At 38.1% G+C, this 21,896-nt stretch overlaps 1 protein-coding gene across 1 annotated transcript in view; it reads right to left on the reverse strand.

The window, feature by feature from the left end:
- Positions 1-21,896, reverse strand: part of MCU (mitochondrial calcium uniporter) — a 209,467-nt gene that overhangs the window by 178,460 nt on the left and 9,111 nt on the right. The window lies entirely within an intron of this gene.

Below are 21,896 nucleotides of genomic sequence, written 5' to 3' on the forward strand. Positions count from 1 at the left end.
CTGATATGAGAACTGCTACTCCAGCTTTCTTTTGATTTCCATTTGCATGGAATATCTTTTTCCATCCCCTCACTTTCAGTCTGTATACATCCCTAGGTCTGAAGTGGGTCTCTTGTAGACAGCATATATATGGGTCTTGTTTTTGTATCCATTCAGCCAGTCAATATAGTACCAAATGTAAAATAGATAGCTAGTGGGAAGCAGCCGCATAGCACAGGGAGATCAGCTCGGTGCTTTGTGACCACCTATAGGGGTGGGATAGGGAGGGTGGGAGGGAGATGTAAGAGGGAGGAAATATTGGGATATATGTATATGTATAGCTGATTCACTTTGTTATAAAGCAGAACCTAACACACTGTAAAGCAATTATACTGCAATAAAGATGTTAAAAAATAATAACAATAAAATTCTCAAATGTGCCACCAACAAAATCTATTTTGAAAATTGTATTATAAAAACAAGCAATGTGGGGCTTCCCTGGTGGCGCAGTGGTTGAGAGTCCGCCTGTCAATGCAGGGAACACGGGTTCATGCCCCAGTCCGGGAATATCCCACATGCCGCGGAGCGGCTGGACCCGTGAGCCATGGCTGCTGAGCCTGCGCATCCGGAGCCTGTGCTCCACAATGGGACAGGCAGCAACAGTGAGAGGCCCGCGTACCGCAAAAAAAAAAAAAAGCAATGTACAGCCACTCTTTGGAATATTATGCTGTCATTAAATGTTCATGACAAGTTTAATATTTGGTAAAAGGCTAAGCAAATGCAGCAAAATATAGTTACATACTTTTATGTTGTATATAAAGATCAATGATTCTTTTATCAGAGGCAAGATGAACTCCATAAAAAATGTGTGGGAGCTTCCCTGGTGGCACAGTGGTTAAGAACCTGCCTGCTGGGGCTTCCCTGGTGGCGCAGTGGTTGAGAGTCCGCCTGCTGATGCAGGGGACACAGGTTCGTGCCCCGGTCCGGGAAGATCCCACATGCTGCGGAGCGGCTGGGCCCGTGAGCCGTGGCCGCTGAGCCTGCGCTTCCGGAGCCTGTGCTCCGCAACGGGAGAGGCCACAACAGTGAGAGGCCTGCGTACCGCAAAAAAACAAAACAAAACAAAAAAACCCTATAATCCAAGCCCTCAACCTTAAGGAGGCTAAAAATCTAAAGACTAAACTAAATCATTCATATATTAAAAAATACAGATTCAAGGCAATAAAAGTAAAACAATATGTGGTCAGGCTAGTGAGTATTCTATAAACTGCCAGGAGGCAGGGAGGGAAAAAAAAACAAAAAATCACTGAACAGATGGAACTTGAGCTAGGCATTGAAGGGTGAATAGAATGAGACTCTGAGAGAGAGAAGAAAGGAACAAGCAGGGGCCTTCCAAGCTGTGGATCTGCAAAGTGAAAGAGCTAGGATGAAGGTGGAAACGTACTTGGTGGTTAGGGATAGGTCTACTCAAGGCATTCAGGAGACAGAAGTTACAACTATAACTTGTACTAGCTTGGGCATGTTATTTAGAACTCTCCACCTCTATTTCCTCAACAGTGGTAATTACAGTACCTACTTTATAGGAATAAATTAAATAAAACCATGCATGTATGGTGCTTCACACAACCTGGAAGTTAATAAGCAATCACTGGTTATCAAAACAACATAATTGGACTCCCCTGGTGGCACAGTGGTTGAGAATCTGCCTGCTAATGCAGGGGACACGGGTTCGAGCCCTGGTATGAGAGGATCCCACATGCCACGGAGCAACTGGGCCCATGAGCCACGACTACTGAGCCTGCGCGTCTGGAGCCTGTGCTCTGCAACAAGAGAGGCCGCGATAGTGAGAGGCCCGCGCAAGGCGATGAAGACTGGCCCCCGCTTGCCACAACTAGAGAAAGCCCTCGCACAGAAACGAAGACCCAACACAGCAAAAATAAATAAATAACTTACTAAACTCCTAACCCCAACCTCTTCTTAAAAAAAAAAAAAAAAATTATTATTAAAGGTGGAAAGATAGACTGGAACCCAAGTTTAGAAGGTCCTGAATATCAGACTAAGGAATTTGTACTAAATCCTAAAGGTGGTGTCAACCAAAAGTTTTGTGGGAGGAAATGCTGACTGACTGCAGAGGAAACATTGAAAGTTGAAATGCTATTTAGACAAAAGTCCAGACACACGATAAGAGTTTACATGCAAGTAAGGATGGTGATAATGGGAACACAAAGTACAAGATAAGTGAGATGAGAAAGGTAGACTCCAACTAAGATTTAGTTACCAAATAAAAGGGTGGGACACAGATATAGATATTACCGGTTTAGTTCCAGACCATCACAATAAAGCAAATATTGCAATAAAGTGAGTCACATGAATTTTCTGGTTTCCAAGTGCATCTGAAAGTTCTGTTTACTGTAGTGTTAAGTGTGCAATAGCTTTATCTCTAAAAAAAATGGACATACCTTGCTTTAAATATACTTTATTGCTAAAAAATGCTAACCATCATCTGAGCCTTCAGCCAGTCATAGTAGTAACATCAAAGATCACTGATCACAGATCACCATAACAAATATAATAATGAAAAAGTTTGAAATATTGCAAGAATTACCAAAAAGTGACACAGAGACATGAAGCGAGCAAATGCTCAGAAAAATGGTGCTGATAGACTTGCTCAACGCAGGGTTGCCCAGACCTTCAATTTGTAAAACATGCAATATCTGTGAAGCACAATAAAGCAAGGTACAATAAAATGAGGTATGCAGTACTGAACTGCACACTTAAGAAACAGTTAAGAAGGTAAATTTTGTGTTATGTGTATTTCAACCACAATTTTCTTAAGAGTAAGAAAGGGGTGCAAAGGAAAAGAGAAGAGCCAAAAAATAATTGTAATTCAAGTACCTGGAAGAACCAAAGGTACCAATAAGAAAAAAACAGTAAAGTCACAAAAAGGGGTGCCACTTGGAAAAAGGACTCTACATTCTGGTTAGGTGTGAAAGCTCGCTCACTGATCTAACGACAATCAGAGGGAAGGAGAAATTCCAGCATGTATAAACACACCAATGCACCCAAGTCACAACTACTTTGCTTATAAGTCTTTTCCATAATAAAGACTGCAAGGACAAGCCTCATCCACCAAAGGGCAGACAGCAGAAACAAGAAGAACTACAATTCTGCAGCCTATGGAACGAAAACCACATTCACCCCAGAAAAACAACTGAATGAAGTAGAGATAGGCAACCTTCCAGAAAAAGAATTCAGAATAATGATAGTGAAGATGATCCAGGACCTCAAAACAAGAATGGAGGCAAAGATCGAGAAGATTCAAGAAATGTTTAACAAAGACCTAGAAGAATTAAAGAAAAAACACCTAGAAGAATTAAAGAACAAACAAACAGAGATGAACAATACAATAACTGAAATGAAAAATACACTAAAAGGAATCAATAGCAGAATAACTGAGGCAGAAGAACGGATAACTGACCTGGAAGACAGAACGGTGGAATTCACTGCCATGGAACAGAATAGAGAAAAAAGAATGAAAAGAAATGAAGACAGCTTAAGAGACCTCTGGGACGACATTAAACGCAACAACATCTGCATTACACAGGTCCCAGAAGAAGAGAGAGAGGAAGGACCTGAGAAAATATCTGAAGAGATTATAGTCGAAAACTTCCCTAACATGGGAAACGAAATAGCCACCCAAGTCTAGGAAGCATAGAGAGTCCCCGACAGGATAAACCCAAGGAGAAACACACCAAGACACATAGGAATCAAATTGACAAAAATTAAAGACAAAGAAAAACGACTGAAAGCAACAAGGGAAAAACAACAAATAACATACAAGGGAATTCCCAAAAGGTTAACAGCTGATTTCCCAGCAGAAACTCTACAAGTCAGAAGGGAGTGGCACTACGTATTTAAAGCGAAGAATGGGAAGAATCTACAACAAAGATTACTCTATCTGGCATGGATCTTACTCAGATTTGACAGAGAAATCAAAAGCTTTACAGATAAGCAAAAGCTAAGAGAATTCAGCACCACCAAACCAGCTTTGCAACAAATCCTAAAGGAACTTCTCTAAGTGGGAAACACAGAGAAGAAAAGGACCTACAAAAACAAACCCAAAACAATTAAGAAGATGGTCATAGGAACATACATATCGATAATTACCTTAAATGTGAATGGATTAAATGCTCCAACCAAAAGACACAGGCTTGTTGAATGGATACAGAAACAAGAACCATATATATGCTGTCTACAAGAGACCCATTTCAGACCTAGGGACACATACAGACTGAAGGTGAGGGAATGGAAAAAGACATTCCATGCCAATGGAAATCAAAAGAAAGCTGGAGCAGCAATACTCATATCAGATAAAATAGACTTTAAAATAAAGAATGTTACAAAAGACAAGGACTACATAATAATCAAGGGATCAATCCAAGAAGAAGATACAGCAATTATAAATATATATGCACCCAACATAGGAGCATCTCAATACATAAGGCAACTTCTAACAGCTATAAAAGAGGGAACCGACAGTAACACAATAATAGGGGGGACTTAAGCACCCTACTTACACCAATGGACAGATCATCCAGACAGAAAATTAATAAGGAAACACAAGCCTTAAGTGACACAATAGACCAGATAGATTTAATTGATATTTATAGGACATTCCATTCAAAAACAGCAGATTACACTTTCTTCTCAAGTGCACACGGAACATTCTCCAGGACAGATCACATCTTGGGTCACAAACAAAGCCTCGATAAATTTAAGAAAACTGAAATCATATCAAGCATCTTTTCCAACCACAACACTATGAGATTAGAAATCATTTACAGGGAAAAAAACGTAAAAACCACAAACATATGGAGGATAAACAATACATTATTAAATAATCAAGAGATCACTGAAGAAATCAAAGAGGAAATCAAAAAATACCTAGAGACAAATTACTACAAAACCATGATGATCCAAAACCTATGAGATGCAGCAAAAACAGTTCTGAGAGGGAAGTTTATAGCAATACAATCCTACCTCAAGAAACAAGAAAAATCTCAAATAAACAATCTAAATTTACACCTAAAGGAACTAGAGAAAGAAGAACAAACAAAACCCAAAGTTAGTAGAAGGAAAGAAATCATAAAGATCAGACCAGAAATAAATGAAATAGAAACAAAGAAAACAATAGCAAAGATCAATAAAACTAAAAGCTGGTTCTTTGAAAAGAAAAACAAAATTGATAAACCTTTAGCCAGACTCATCAAGAAAAAGAGGGAAAAGCCTCAACTCAATAAAATTAGAAATGAAAAAGGAGGAGTTACGACACCACAGAAATCCAAAACATCGTAAGAGACTACTACAAGCAACTCTATGACAATAAAATGGACAACCCGAAAGAAATGGACAAATTCTTAGAAAGGTATAAACTTCCAAAACTGAACCAGGAAGAAATAGAAAATATGAACAGACCAATCACAAGTAATGAAATTGAAACTGTGATTAAAAATCTTCCAACAAACAAAAGTCCAGGACCAGATGGCTTCACAGGTGAATTCTATCAAACATTTAGAGAAGCGCTAACACCTATCTTTCTCAAACACTTCCAAAATATTGCAGAAACAGGAACACTCCCAAACTCATTCTATGAGGCCACCATCACCCTGATACCAAAACCAGACAAAAATGTCACAAAAAGAGAAAACTACAGGCCAATATCACTGATGAATATAGATGCAAAAATCCTCAGCAAAATACTAGCAAACAAAATCCAACAACACATTAAAAGGATCCTACACCATGATCAAGTGGGATTTATCCCAGGGATGCAAGAATTCTTCAATATATGCAAATCAATCAATCTGATACACCATATTAACAAACTGAAGAATAAAAACCATATGATCATCTCAATAGATGCAGAAATATTTTTGACAAAATTCAACACCCATTTATGATAAAAAACTCTCCAGAAAGTGGGAATAGAGGGAAACTACCTCAACATAATAAAGGCCATATAAGACAAACCCACAGCAAACGTCATTCTCAAAGGTGAAAAACTGAAAGCATTTCCTCTAAGATCAAGAACAACACAAGGATGTCCACTTTCGCCACTATTATTCAACATAGTTTTAGAAGTCCTAGCCACAGCAATCAGAGAAGAATAAGAAATAAAAAGAATACAAACTGGTAAAGAAGAAGTAAAACTGTCACTGTTTGCAGATGACATGATACCATACATAGAGAATCCTAAAGATGCCACCAGAAAACTACTAGAGCTAATCAATGAATCTGGTAAAGCTGTAGGATACAAAATTAATGCACACAAATCTCCTGTATTCCTATACACTAACAATGAAATATCAGAAAGAGAAATTAAGGACACAGTCCCATTTACCATTGCAAAAAAAGGAATAAAATATCTAGGAATAAACCTACCTAAGGAGGTAAAAGACTTGTACTCAGAAAACTATAAGACACTGATGAAAGAAATCAAAGATGACACAGACGGAGAGATATACCATGTTCTTGGATTGGAAGAATCGATAATGTGAAAATGACTATACTATCCAAAGCAATCTACAGATTCAATGCAATCCCTAGCAAACTACCAGTGGCATTTTTTACAGAACTAAAAGAAAAAATCTTAAAATTTGTATGGAGACAAAAACGACCCCGAATAGCCAAAGCAGTCTTGGGGGGAAAAAACAGAGCTGGAGGAATCAGACTCCCTGACTTCAGACTCTACTGCAAAGCTACAGTAATCAAGACAATATGGTACTGGCACAAAAACAGAAATACAGATCAATGGAACAGGATAGAAAGCCCAGAGACAAACCCACGCACCTATGGTCAACTAATCTATGACAAAGGAGGCAATGATATACAATGGAGAAAAGACAGTCTCTTCAATAAGTGGTGCTGGGAAAACTGGACAGCTACATGTAAAAGAATGAAATTAGAACACTCGCTAACACCATACACAAAATTAAACTCAAAATAGATTAGAGAGCTAAATGTAAGACCGGACACTATGAAATTCTTAGAGGAAAGCACAGGCAGAACACTCTATGACATAAATCACAGCAAGATCTTTTTTCATCCACCTCCTAGAGTAATGGAAATAAAATCAAAAATAAACAAATGGGACCTAATGAAACTTCAAAGCTTTTGCACAGCAAAGGAAACCATAAACAAGATGAAAAGACAACCCTCAGAATGGGAAAAAATATTTCCAAACGAATCAACGGACAAAGGATTAATCTCCAAAATATATAAACAGCACATGCAGCTCAATATTAATAAAACAAAAAACCCAATCAAAAAATGGACAGAAGACCTAAATAGACATTTCTCCAAAGACATACAGATGGCCAAGAAGGACGTGAAAAGCTGCTCAACATCACTAATTATTAGAGAAATGCAAATCAAAACTACAATGAGGTGTCACCTCACACCGGTGAGAACAGGCATCATCAGAGAATCTACAAACAACAAATGCTGGAGAGGGTGTGGAGAAAAGGGAACCCTCTTGTACTGTTGGTGGGAATGTAAATTGATACAGCCAGTATGGAGAACAGTACGGAGGTTCCTTAAAAAGCTAAAAACAGAACTACCATATGACCCAGCAATCCTACTACTGGGCATATACCCAGAGAAAACCATAATTCAAAAAGATACATGCACCCCAATGTGCACTGCAGCACTATTTACAATAGTTAGGTCATGGAAGCAACCTAAATGACCATCAACGGATGAATGGATAAAGAAGAAGTGGTACATACATACAGTGGAATATTACTCAGCCACAAAATGGAACAAAATTGGGTCATTTGCAGAGACATGGATGGATCTAGAGACTGTTATACAGAGTGAAGTATGTCAGAAAGAAAAAAACAAATATCCTATATTAACGCTTATATGTGGAACCTAGAAAAATGGTACAGATGAACTGCTCTGCAAGGCAGGAATAGAGACACAGATGTAGAGAACAAACATATGGACACCAAGGGGGGAAAGTGGTGGGGGTGGGGTGAATTGGGAGCTTGGGATTGACATGTATATACTAATATGTATAAAATAGATAACTAATAAGAACCTGCTGTATAAAAAATAAATTAAATTTAATTTAAAAATTTTAAAAAAAAGAATTGATGGACATTGTGCCTTGGTTTCTCTTTCTAATACAGACTAAATAGAAAAGATGTCTTTTCTGAGGCATTCCCCAAACCTTGTTACAATAAAGAGCAGCCATTAACACCTACTTTATTCATCTCATTATACAAAGAGGACTATAACAGCTCCAGTAACACAATGACACTTTGATAACCCTATAATTCAGACACCATATATTCTAGGATATAAGGTTAATTTGTTCAGTTTTTTTCTCCATATAACCCTCAAATGTTAGCAGTGAATTTTCTGTGTGTGTTTTTCAGAGTTGCTATTACTTTTGTACACTTTTCTCTTTGAAGAATAACATAAATACAGAAAAATATATAAGCTTGGTGAATTTTCACAAAGTGAACACACCCACGTAACCAGCACTCAAAACAAGAAACAGAACATTACTAGCACCTCATGAAGCCCCTTCATATCCCAATCCAAACACTTTCTCCATCTCCCACAAGCGTATTCAATCTCCTGACACCACAGATAGTTTTACCTGTTTTTGAAATTTATGTAAATGGACACTCTTTAGTGTCCGGGTTCTTTTGCTCAATATTATATTTGTGAGATTCACATATTATTATATACAGCTGTTCCTTGTTCACTGTGACCAATGTTTAACATTCATTGTGTGATTATGCCAGAAACTTATCTACCCATTCTACTGTTGATAGGCATTAGGAAAATTCCAGTTTGGACTACTACAATTAGGCCCGCTATGAACATTTTGTCCATCTCTTCTGGTGCCGATATGCACACAATTTTGTTGTATATAAATCTAGAAGTGGAAATGCTAAGTCACAGAACATCCATGTGTTTAACTTTGGTAAATAACTAATAAACTTAAGGAAGAAAATAGTTTAAGGTCTTTAAAGAGAAATTTGAATGATTAATGATTCATCAGAAGGTGCTGACTTCAAAAACTACTTTCAGAAGGATAAACATACTGAAATAGGACAGTTGACCCACACTGCTTCCAAAGAAAGCAATTTACTTTTGAATATTTTCACCAGCAATTCTGCATGTGACAATAACAGAAGTAACCAAGTCTGTCTTATCCTTTCTGGAATTGATGATGCTAAAAATTTAGGATCAACAACTGAAAAGCCATTATTACCAATAAGGTAAAGTAACCACCTTCCTGACAAGTTACAGAATATAAATGTTACAAGTCAGAACTCTGCAGTAGTTAAGCCTGTACTCATTTAATCACACCCCTGGAAATTGAAAGAGACTTCAAAACTAGTTTAACCTTCAGGAGGTCATATAAATGCCTTCTATACCAGTGAACACACTAATAAAAATTCATTTAATCCCGGAACAGAAAAAGAATATTATGCAAAGACTAAGGGAATCTGAATAAAGCATGGACTTTAGTTAATAATAATGTATCAATATTGGTTCATTACAAAAATATGTATATATAGGTTCATTAATTATAACAAATGTACCATACTAATGTAAGATGTTAATAATAGGGGAAATGGGGATAGGGTATATATGGGAATTCTGTGTACATTTTCCTGTAAATCCAAAACTGTTTTAAAATAAAATTTATTTTTAAAACTCCATTTAAAACTCTGTAACGTAATCTGCAGATTGTAATACACCTGCTAAACTCTTCTCAGAATGCAATCCAAGTGCACTCTGAGAGCTGAAAGACACCCACACAGACATACATACACACACGCATACATACAATCCTGCTATCTGTGAGCTTAGACACATAGTTACATGAAGGAAGCATTCTATCTGCGCCAATTTTAGTTTTGCTCCTAGCTATAAAATTATTATTAAGGCTCAAACTTCTTTTTATTCCAACTAACCTAACCTTTTTTGAGTATACACTACAAGCACTTAGTGATTCATTAAGAAGCAATTCCCCAGTTATCGTCAAATGATAAAAGTATCTAAACACCAAGTAAGGTCAATTCTCCAATATATCATTTCTTTGTGGTTTAAATCATTGAGTCTTTGCTTTTACTTCATGGAAAATAAAGGAAAAAGACTGTGCCTTACAGCTAGTAGGGAAAACAAGTAGCCCTAACATGGTATACGGCCTAGTAGAAGGAACCCTGGGCAACGAGGCAGGAGACCTAGCTTCTAGCTTTAGTTCTATCCCTAATCTGCTACCTAATGAATTCAACTGTGGTTCTACCAAGTTTATATCTAAATACAACTTGAAGTTTGGTTCTTTTATAGCAGAAATCAAACGTTTTCTTTAAGAGTCAGGTATTTTAGGCTTTGTGGGTCACATGGGCTCTGTTGCAACTCAACTCTTGCTGCAGTGCAAAAGCAGTCATAGACAACATGTAAATGACAAATGTATCTCTTCCAATAATACTTTATTTACAAAAACAAGCAGTTGTCTCGGCTGTAGTTTGCCAATCCCTATTCTGTAATATCAAGGGCAAGAAAATCAATTGGCAAGATTGATTTTGTAAAACTACAACATGAGTGCACACTGAAATAAACTGTGTTTTGCTTGCAGGGTGAAAATGCTTATGAATCAGGATCTTCACATACCTGAGAATGTTCAAGTTTCCCCTGCGTGAACAGGTCACATCACCAATACCTAAGACAGAGCAGGAAAACACTCTCCCTTACATGGTTGTTAATGACATAACAGGGGGGGTGTTAATTTACATAGGCAAAATTTACAAGGTGACCTGCAAAAGTAAAATACCAGGTTTTAGCAACTTTAGCAGTAAATACAGAAACCCAAACCTCATTAACACCAACAGTCACTTCTTCCTTATAGTAAGCTAAATAAATTCAGAAAATTGCCAAGGTCATTGGCTTCCCTGGGAGAGCTGTTCAGTTTCCACGTAACTCAAGTGGTTTAGACCAGCAGACGCTTGGTCATCCATAACCTGTTAAATTTCCAGGAGGCCAGACTAACTAACTGTTTGTGCTAATGTAGAAGCTCTGATTCATTCTGGGATGGGACAGGGGTTGCTCATCGCTATAAATGGTCTAATCAAGCCAAGATCAGATCTATCCTCCCTTAGGGTCTACCTTAGTAAAAATGTTCCATTCTGTGATAAGTCACCTTGCTAAATGCAGCATCATGTCAGCTACCAGGTATTCAATAGCAGGCTGGAGCAAAGAGCCGGCCCACAAGGATCAAGCAAGTGCCTTTTTAAAAACTAATCTTAAGGAGTTCGAGTTCCTCTCCATGGCTTTGCAAAGTAAGCAAAAACCATGCCAAATAGTAAAAAAGGCACTTACTTGACTCCCACAGTCCAGCTCCACACTCTAGCAGCTAAGATGTCACTGGCATGGTACATGGAGAGTGAGGTGGAAACGATATCTTGCCAACCACTGTAGAAATGGTAGTGAAAGACCTAAAAGAATAGAAAAAAGTAAAGTCAATGTCAAAGGTAAAGGCCTTCCTGAGCCTGCTGACATGGGTACCTCAGCATATAATGCCAAAAAAGAAAAGAAAGTCTGAAAATCTCTCAAAGAATGTCTGAAAATCTCTTGTTTAAGCCATTCTTAGCTGCTGGTTATTACAAGTGACCCTTAGGACAAGAGGGCACTTTTAAAAGAATATGAGTTATAACCTAGAATAAATCCAGACTGGTTATGAGAAACTCTGAAATAATACTTTTTTTCTTCAAGGAAAGAAAGTATTAAATCCTAGAAAACCACATAGTAGGCTCATAGAGAAATAAAAACAGAGAATTTGAAGCAACAACTCATAAATCAATACTTCTAGAAATAGTATTAAGGGGAATTTTTTTTCACCCCACCTCTACCCTTACAGCATTTGAAAAACAGATAGAACCCTGATAAACTATGAAGAAATAAGAAATATTTTAAAAAACTTAAGGGGTCCCTGGCAATAGAAGTCTCAGGCTACCCAGGTTCGTTCAGCAACTTGCATTAATTTCAGAAACAAGTTTACAAAACTTAGAAATCTTGGTACAGTTAAAATAAAAAAATCCAATTCACTTGCCTAGCTATACAACTCTCTGGTTTAGGAGACCTGTTTTTTTTTTTTTTTTTTTTTGCAGCATGCGGGCCTCTCACTGTTATGGCTTCTCCCGTTGCGGAGCACAGGCTCCGGACGGGCAGGCTCAGCGGCCATGGCTGACGGGTCCAGCCGCTCCGCGGCACGTGGGATCTTCCCGGACCAGGGCACGAACTCCTGTCCCCTGCATCGGCAGGCGAACTCTCAACCACTGCGCCACCAGGGAAGCCCAGGAGTCCTGTTTTAACATGCTTGACTCTTGGCCAATTAGTCAGAGATCATTCAAAAACAAGAACAGCAATTTTTAAAAGACTGTTTACATACCTATCTCCTCTCTCCATACCTACACTATTTATGGGTGAAATAATTTGTGGAAAAAAATTAGTGTGATTCGCACATATGGTCACCTAATCTTTGATAAAGGAGGCAGGAATGTACAGTGGAGAAAGGACAGCCTCTTCAATAAGTGGTGCTGAGAAAACTGGACAGGTACATGTAAAAGTATGAGATTAGATCACTCCCTAACACCATATACAAAAATAAGCTCAAAATAGATTAAAGAACTAAATGTAAGGCCAGAAGCTATCAAACTCTTAGAGGAAAACATAGGCAGAACACTCTATGACATAAATCACAGCAAGATCCTTTTTGACCCACCTCCTAGAGAAATGGAAATAAAAACAAAAATAAACAAATGGGACCTAATGAAACTTCAAAGCTTTTGCACAGCAAAGGAAACCATAAACAAGACCAAACCACAATCCTCAGAATGGGAGAAAATATTTGCAAATGAAGCAACTGAGAAAGGATTAATCTCCAAAATTTGCAAGCAGCACATGCAGCTCAATAACAAAAAAACAAACAACCCAATCCAAAAATGGGCAGAAGACCTAAACAGACATTTCTCCAAAGAAGATATACAGATTGCCAACAAACACATGAAAGAATGCTCAACATCATTAATCATTAGAGAAATGCAAATCAAAACTACAATGAGATATCATCTCACACCGGTCAGAATGGCCATCATCAAAAAATCTACAAACAATAAATGCTGGAGAGGGTGTGGAGAAAAGGGAACACTCCACTCCTGTACTGCTGGTGGGAATGTGCATTGGTACAGCCACTATGAAGAACAGTATGGAGGTTCCTTACAAAACTACATATAGAACTACCATATGACCCAGCAATCCCACTACTGGGCATATACCCTGAGAAAACCATAATTCAAAAAGAGTCATGTACCAAAATGTTCACTGCAGCTCTATTTACAATAGCCAGGAGATGGAAACAACCTAAGTGTCCATCATCGGATGAATGGATAAAGAAGATGTGGCACATATATACAATGGAATATTATTACTCAGCCATGAAAAGAAACGAAATTGAGCTATTTGTAATGAGGTGAATAGACCTAGAGTCTGTCCTACAGAGTGAAGCAAGTCAGAAAGAGAAAGCCAAATACCGTATGCTAACACATACATATGGAATTTAAGGAAAAAAAAATGTCACGAAGAACCTAGGGGTAAGACAGGAATAAAGACACAGACCTACTAGAGAATGGACTTAAGGATATGGGGAGGGGGAAGGGTAAGCTGTGACAAAGCGAGAGAGAGGCATGGACATATATACACTACCAAACGTAAGGCAGATAGCTAGTGAGAAGCAGCCGCATAGCACAGGGAGATCAGCTCCAGCTCGTTGCTTTGTGACCGCCTGGAGGGGTGGGATAGGGAGGGTGGGAGGGAGGGAGACGCAAGAGGGAAGAGAGATGGGAACATATGTATATGTATAACTGATTCACTTTGTTATAAAGCAGAAACCAACACACCATTGTAAAGCAATTATACTCCAATAAAGATATAAAAAAAAATTAGTGTGATTTGCAAGAAAAATAGCAATAGTGAAAAAACAAAAATCATTCTTTTTTTTTTTTTTTTTTAGTTTTTTTTTTTGTGTTTTTTTTGCGGTACACGGGCCTCTCACTGCTGTGGCCTCTCCCGTTGCGGAGCACAGGCTACGGACGCGCAGGCTCAGCGGCCATGGCTCACGGGCACAGCCGCTCCGCAGCATGTGGGATCTTCCCGGACAGGGGCACGAACCCGGGTCCCCTGCATTGGCAGGCGGACTCTCAACCACTGCGCCACCAGGGAAGCCCCCAAAAATCATTCTTAATTAGCGATACCCTCTCTCCTCTTTCCATCTAATTATTCCTACCAAAACAAAACAAACAAAAAACTCTTCTTTTACTTGCAGGTCCATTCAGCACCCTTTCCATCAGAACCACAATGGAAAAAACAGACAGTTGAGTTGAATCATTCTTGAGGCATCAGAATCCATCCAGTAAGAAAAAGCAAATAATTTAAGTTTTCATTCTAAATAAATTATAGCCGAAAGACTATTCTTGCACTAGCCCTTAATTCTAATATGCTTAAAGTTGGGTCACTTTTTTAATAGACAGTCTGGTGATTCAAATTGCCCAGGCCTCAATTAATTTAATTAGAATGGGATATTCACTGTTAATAGCATATCTGACCAGACTACATCTTGGGTGCCTAACTAATGTTTTCTTCTTAGTTTTGGCTTGTGTTTGCTTTGCCTTCGCTACAGTCCCTGGAAAGCATCCAATTTATTAGTGTTTCCCTCACTGCATCAGCATTTCTGGTTAATGCATTATGGCAAATCATTTGGAGGGAAACCTGAATGAAGTTCTGTACTGTGTATTCTGCAAAATTGTTCAAACCATATCAAAGATATTGCAAATAAAAGACAGCATGAAACTGGGAAGAAAAAATATTTATCAGAGATCTTTTAAATCAATGACTACAAAGAAAGAATATACACTGCCATATATATATATATGATTTATTACTAAAACAAATACTTATTTCACACCACCTTCCTCAAAAAGAAGTACTTCCCCTCAGATCCACACCTTGTTTTTCCTTCACTCCATCAAAACCATGACACAATCCAAGAACAGTTGTGTTTTTAACCATATAAGTGACATATCCTTTTACAAAATAAAGCAGGTAGTTCCAAATTGCAAATTATTCCAAACACAGAAAAGAAACAATGAATAAATACCAACAAGTTTTCATTCACAGCTTCTCTGCGCTTGAAAAATCTGAGAATTTTAATAGAACTAACCAAGCTTTTGCTGCAGCTCAGTCCCTCATGAGCTCACTGTAATATAGCAGATGCTGTTCTGCATTTTGTACAAGACACGTTCATCTGTGTAATGAAACATTACTCTTCTCCGCCTTCTCTCAGGAAGTATAAAGGGTTTTCCCAGGAAAACGATAAATGAGGACATTCCACACCAAAGGAGGAAACTGGCTTTTTTGAAAGTCAAAACAACATTCTTAATCTAACTTTTAAAATGACATAACATATTTCTCTTTCCTGTCCCCCTAAAATATTCAGCTAAAAAGGCTTTCAGTCAACAGGAGAATAGTTAAATATGTGCAATAGAGAAAGAAATACCACATAGTTAAAAATGAATGAATCAGAACCACAGGTATCAACTACATAATTAAAGTATTAAGCAAAAAAGAACAAATTGCATAAGGATATTATACAGTATAATATCTTCTAAATAAGGTTTAAAACATGTTTACAATATTGTATGAGATATATATGGCATAAACACATGCACAGGAAACACCGAACTGGAGAGAATGTTACTTTTGGGAAAACAGGAGAGGAAATAGGATTAAGGAAGGAAACTTGGGGTAGCAATTATAGCTGTATTGTTTAATTTCTCAAGCTAAAGGAAATACATTATTCTACTTGTTTTTATAGATATTACATACTTCATAATTTAAAAAGAATACTTTCCCCTTATATGTTTGACTGAACACAACATAATTTCCTTATGAAGGACATCCACCTTCCCCATCCCCACCCCCAAAAAACAACAACCCTCTACGTTGGTATGGCCTTTCCAAGTGAGCTTCTCTGAGAGCCTGCTCCTCAGTAGTTACTTTCTGTCTTTTCTTCTATTAGGGCTGCTACTTTCTGATGCTGGCTGTGATGTGACCTCGGATCCGTTACTCAGAGCCTCAGCTTGTCTCTACTTTTAATCTTACCAAGAATACTCGTTTCAGGCAAGAAAGCTATTACACATAGCTCCCTTTCATTTTCCCCCTTTTACTGCCAAAAGCTCTAGCAATCATTGAAAAGAGAGCCATTATGTATCTAAAGCTCACCAGACTTTGTGGCACTTGGCCAAGCTATGAACTCTATTAGTAGTTGATTCTGAATCAACTAATGCAGTCTGAGATATTAAAATTAAAGAAAGTACTGACTGGAGTTCAATTCTCCTTTTAATAAATGAATATTCCAAAATTCTGTAATATGGTATACTACAATTCTGTTCTATCATCTCAACTGTGCATGAACAACATTTTGTTTTGAAGCTTAAGTCAGAGCTAGAAATGGAAAAAATAAATTTCATTTTCTTTGGGGTTAAAATGAGAACAAAATAAAGAAACAAAACCCAATTATTAACATGCATATAGATGAGACACTCACACAGCATATACCCTTGGGATCCCCTCAAAAACAAACAAACAAACAAAAAATCACTACTACCTCTTTCTGGTCAGAAAACTCATTTTTCCTGTCTGCTCAGCAGCTTCTATCCCCAGCACTCAAAGATCAGGGAAAGCGAGGTAAGAAAGAGAAACTGACAGAGATAGACATAAGCTGGTATTCTGTTTACAAAAGAAATGTTATTCCATCAAAACCAAATCAAAAACTTTCAATTTTCTTATTAGGTTTTTACTATTTTTTCCACTCCATTCAATCTATCTTTAAATACTTCTTTAAAGTATTCTGATATCTATACTCTGTTTTAAAATGAAAAAGAGGTTTTTAATCACACTTGGCCACTTGCCACAGCCCTGCTTCACAGCAGCTAGCAGAATTCTGGCAGTACAAGATACAGGATACAGTAGGGGTAGAATGGAAAAACAGAAGATTAGCTCCAAAATAAACACCTCCAAAAATGTGTCATCTTTGGAAATATATATCTGTAGGGAATCTAGAGTTGGCAGCACCTTGTTTAAATAGTTCCTTTCTCTCTTCGGCAGTGCCCAGTCCTTCACTCTTCTCTCTTCTCCCTCACTTGCTCCAAATACCTACCAGGTAGTTGTCATTGTGTCAATTTCTTAAATTACCTATAGCGTAACAGCACTACAATCTTTTTCCGTTACTATTTTTACTTAGCGTTTTATACAGCCATGCTTGTTTCAGCACAATCTGTGCACTCTTTTAAGATTACTAGCTGCTGCCTGAATCAAAGAAAAGTAATTCCTTCTTCATAGTTCTATGATTCCCATTACTGCAGAATCTAGGCAGAGAACAAGATGATACACACCTGCATTATTCACCAGGTTGAAGGATTTAGACAATGGTCCCTAGGATTTTTTAACTCAGTGTTGGACTCTCATTTGTCCAACACTGACTGAATGTCTACATTCATGACACTATATTAGACTCAGTTCACAGAGTTTGGGAGAACAGACTGCTACCAGCAATTAATCACTTAAGATTTTCCCACTGGGGATTTCTGTAGTGTAAATACAAAGAAACATTTTCTGTTTCAAGATGGCAGGCCACAACTCAGAATTAAATTATTAGCACAGTCCTGTCTCCCCTCAAACACTCCAGCATTAACTGCTTTTTTCCTCCTCCTCTCTCTCCAACTCTCTGAATTCCCCACCACATCTCTACCTCTTCCCCAACTCCCTCAGCAGTTTGAACTGATAAAAGAAGAAAAAAGAGAAAGATGGGAATAAAGGCTTGATGAATTATGAGGAATGCAGGGTAAATTGTTCACCAAGATGTCAGAAAGTAATTATGCAAACTGTCCTGAAAAGGAATTGGAAGGCTCTTTTTCTTCACTTCAAGTCCTTGGCCCTTGTGAGAATAAGCAAATATATGTCCGTCTGTTTATGATTTTATACAAGCTACCCAATGAAACAACATAAAAGTTACTTGTCAAGTGTTATATAAAAATGATACATAACTTAGAATTAAAGAAGCCCTTTAGGCTCACCTAATCAAGCATCCTTATTTAAGCAACAAAAATAATAGGATCAAAGAGGTTACATCACTTGTCCAAGGTCAAACAGCAAGTTAATGGAAGAGAAAGGAGCAGAACCCAGACCCCTAACTATTATACCACATGGCACCTAATTCTCTTCAATTACTTACTCTTTATTTTGGTGACTGCAAAACACACACACACACACACACACACACACACACACACACTCTCTCTCTCTCTCTCTCTCTCTCTCTCTCACCACTTCCATCTTTTCATTTATTTAACTCTCAGAAAACTATTAAAAGATTCTGTGATGGTACAGCTATTCTTTGCTCCCATAAGATTTCAAAAGGTTCATCAACTACATCTCAAATACAATCTCCTCTGGTAGAGCAGATACTGTAATATCTCTAAAAAACTGTTATAATTATCAAGTAAATACTTACCTTTGTATTATAATACCTAGAAGACCAAAGAATATGTGCTCTCTAAAAACAGCAATCCAGTAAGGTCCAGTCAATTAAAATGTTAGAGAATCACTCCAAATAACTTGTTCTCAATTTTATATATATATAATAATGCTCTTGAGAAACTAGAGTGGCAGAAGCGGTAGGAATCTTGTATATCTACATTTATAATATGGGAAGAAAAACTGCTAAAATTTTACTAAGATTTCATGCTTAGGAATGGCTAGTTATGTTGTTTATTTTGTTTGTTTTTTAAAAAGTAAGATCATCACACATACAATGCTTACTATTCCCTAAATGGAGTCAAATATTACAAAAATGGAAAGTTAGAGAGGACAGAGTTCAAGAAAATTACTCAAAAGTATTCCTCTAGTTAATGAACATAATGTTAAGAGTTTCTGCTTTGGGAGAGTATAATACACAGGACACATTCTTTCAGCAAAGATTTGCTGAGTGCTCATCATGCTATGTGAACTTTTTCATACTGCTATGCAAATCTTCCAGATTCTGATAGTATGAGGTGGGGGCAGGGGGAGGCAGAAATAAGGGGATAAGGTGGATGTCTGATTTTATATATAAATTTTTAAATCATTTAAAAATAATTAAACCAGTTTTTTTAAAATACAAAAGCAGGGGCTTCCCTGGTGGCACAGTGGTTGAGAGTCCACCTGCCGATGCAGGGGACACGGGTTCATGCCCCGGTCCGGGAAGATCCCACATGCCGCGGAGCGGCTGGTCCCGTGAGCCATGCGCGTCCGGAGCCTGTGCTCCGCAACGGGAGATGCCACAACAGTGAGAGGCCCACGTACCGCAAAAAAACAAAAAAACAAAACAAAACAAAACAAAACAAAAAAAGCAGAGGTGTAGAAAAGACAACAAAGAAGCATGTTTCACACGATGATAAAAAGGAACACACAAAAAAAGTCAAGAAATAAAATTTCAGTACCTGAGTAACACAGTAACACAGGTCTTGAATTGAACTGTCTTTCTACCTAGTACTTAGTAGATGAGTGATAGAACTTGATGATTAGTTGTGGACTATCAACTCTACTTCCTATATCTCCCTTCTCTCTATTCTCTTTTCTCCATCGTCAAGGCTGCTGTCCTAGTTCAGACATCTTTTGCCTGGTCCATTAAGATGTTCCTTACTGGTGTCTGTCTTTCCAGTCCCATCCTCTCCAATTAAGCCTTCACACTGCTGCCAGTGTGACCTACCTAAAAGCACAAACATAACCATGTGATTCCCTTACTTGAAATTCTTCCAATGCTCACCTACGGACAAGTAGTAATTTTCCAAACTGTGGCTTAAATTGTAGAATCAATTTAAATGAGTCCCAACCAGAATTTCCTTAAGAAAAGAGAACAGAAACTATGCATACATAGTAAAAATATTGTTTCATGAGACTTTTCCTAGTTTTATGCACACATGCATGTGCTCAATCATAACATAAAAGGTATTTCTACTGTGGGTTGAGTTTTTTAAAAAACCACTGAACTACATCATAAAATGTCAGCTCCTTCACAAGTCCTTTCACAATCTGATCCCTCACCACAGCAAGTGGTGAAGAGACAGGCTCTGTAGCCAGACTACTTGGTTTTATATGCTGGGTATGCCATTCGCTAGCTGTGTTATCCTAGGCAAGTCATTTACTAGCTATGTGTCACTAACTGACTGTCTGGGCAAATCACTTACCAATCTGATGCAACTCAGTTTCACTATCTGTAAAATGAGGATAATAACAATACCTACTCACAGGGTGTCACAAGAATTAAGTGAGACTGTGTACAGTGCTTGGCACATGGTGTACTTCATAAATATTATTATTGGTATCACTGCTACTGTCCAGCCTAATAATCTTCAGCTATTCTTGCTCATATCCAGTTGTAACAAATTACTGGCTGTTTCTCAAATACATCATACTCCCTCATATTGTCATGTTAGATACTAGTGCTGCCTGGAATATGAACCAACCTTTTCAGTCCCCCACACATTATATTTCCTCATATTTCAGCTCAAGCAAGGCCTCACCAGTGAAACCTTCCCCAACATCCTCGGGTAAGTCTAAGTGCTCCCACTGACCTCCATAGGGAAAAAAAAAAAGCACAGCCAGTTACAGTCTTGTTTATAGTCTTGTCTCCTGGCCAGACTGTGAACTCTTAGAACCACAACAGAAACATCTCTCCTTACCAGCACAGTGTCTCACAGAGTAGGAGTTCCACAGATATATTCTGAATGACTCTAGGTATTAACCTTTCTAGGTCTTTATTTTCTCATCTGTACAATGGGGATGGTATTTTGCCTGAAGGGTTGTTGTGGAGTATACTACACGATGTTATAAAAGTGCTTGATATAGAAGCAATGGTCAGTAATTACCAGGTTTACTGGGTGGGACTTTTTAGAATCTTAAACTAAATTTCAAAGATTTGGAGGGGGGTGGAGGGGTAGGCGTAATACCTTAGACTCTTATCAGTTAATACCTGGGTGGGTGGAGAGGGTGGAGAAAGAGATTTAAGAAATGTAGTCAGTGGGAGGGATGGTGAGGTGTCTTGGAAAAAACTTCAGCAGATGCTTGAGAAAGTAACAAAACTGAAGAAGCAGGTGCTGAAAAGGAAGGAAGACCCACACTGACAACAAGCATGGTACAGCTTTAATTCTAGCCAGACGTAGGCTTAAATCCCAGCTCCAAAACATTTGTCCATCTTTGCATCCCTATCATTAAAACAGTTTATGACACGTAAGAAGAAATGAACCTATCCCGTCCTCAATTTCCTCAAACTAGCACAATATATCAAACTAGCACAATAATACCTCTTATAGGGTTATGGTGAGAATTAAACATGGAAACACAGTGCCTTTAGCTCTTAGATGCTTTCTTCCATATCTACTCCTCTATCTTTACAGGTCAGGTAGTTCAGCTGACCTATTTGCTCTCCTGTTATTTTATAAACTATCAGTTGCATTAACTTCCTCTAAAGTTTAAAGCAGACATTAATACTCTTAAACATCCTGTAACACCATTTACTATAGGTAAGTAGGAAGTATTATACAAAGTGGGCCTGTCTGAGAAGGCAAAAAAAGAATTTAAAAAATCTTGAAACCTGGGCTTCCCTGGTGGCGCAGTGGTTGAGACTCCGCCTGCCGATGCAGGGGACGCAGGTTCGTGCCCCGGTCCAGGAAGATTCCACATGCCGCGGAGCGGCTGTGCCCGTGAGCCATGGCCGCTGAGCCTGCGCGTCCAGAGCCTGT

This window comes from Pseudorca crassidens, chromosome 16 (genome assembly GCF_039906515.1).
Source record: "Pseudorca crassidens isolate mPseCra1 chromosome 16, mPseCra1.hap1, whole genome shotgun sequence".
In the NCBI taxonomy this organism is placed as follows: domain Eukaryota; kingdom Metazoa; phylum Chordata; class Mammalia; order Artiodactyla; family Delphinidae; genus Pseudorca; species Pseudorca crassidens.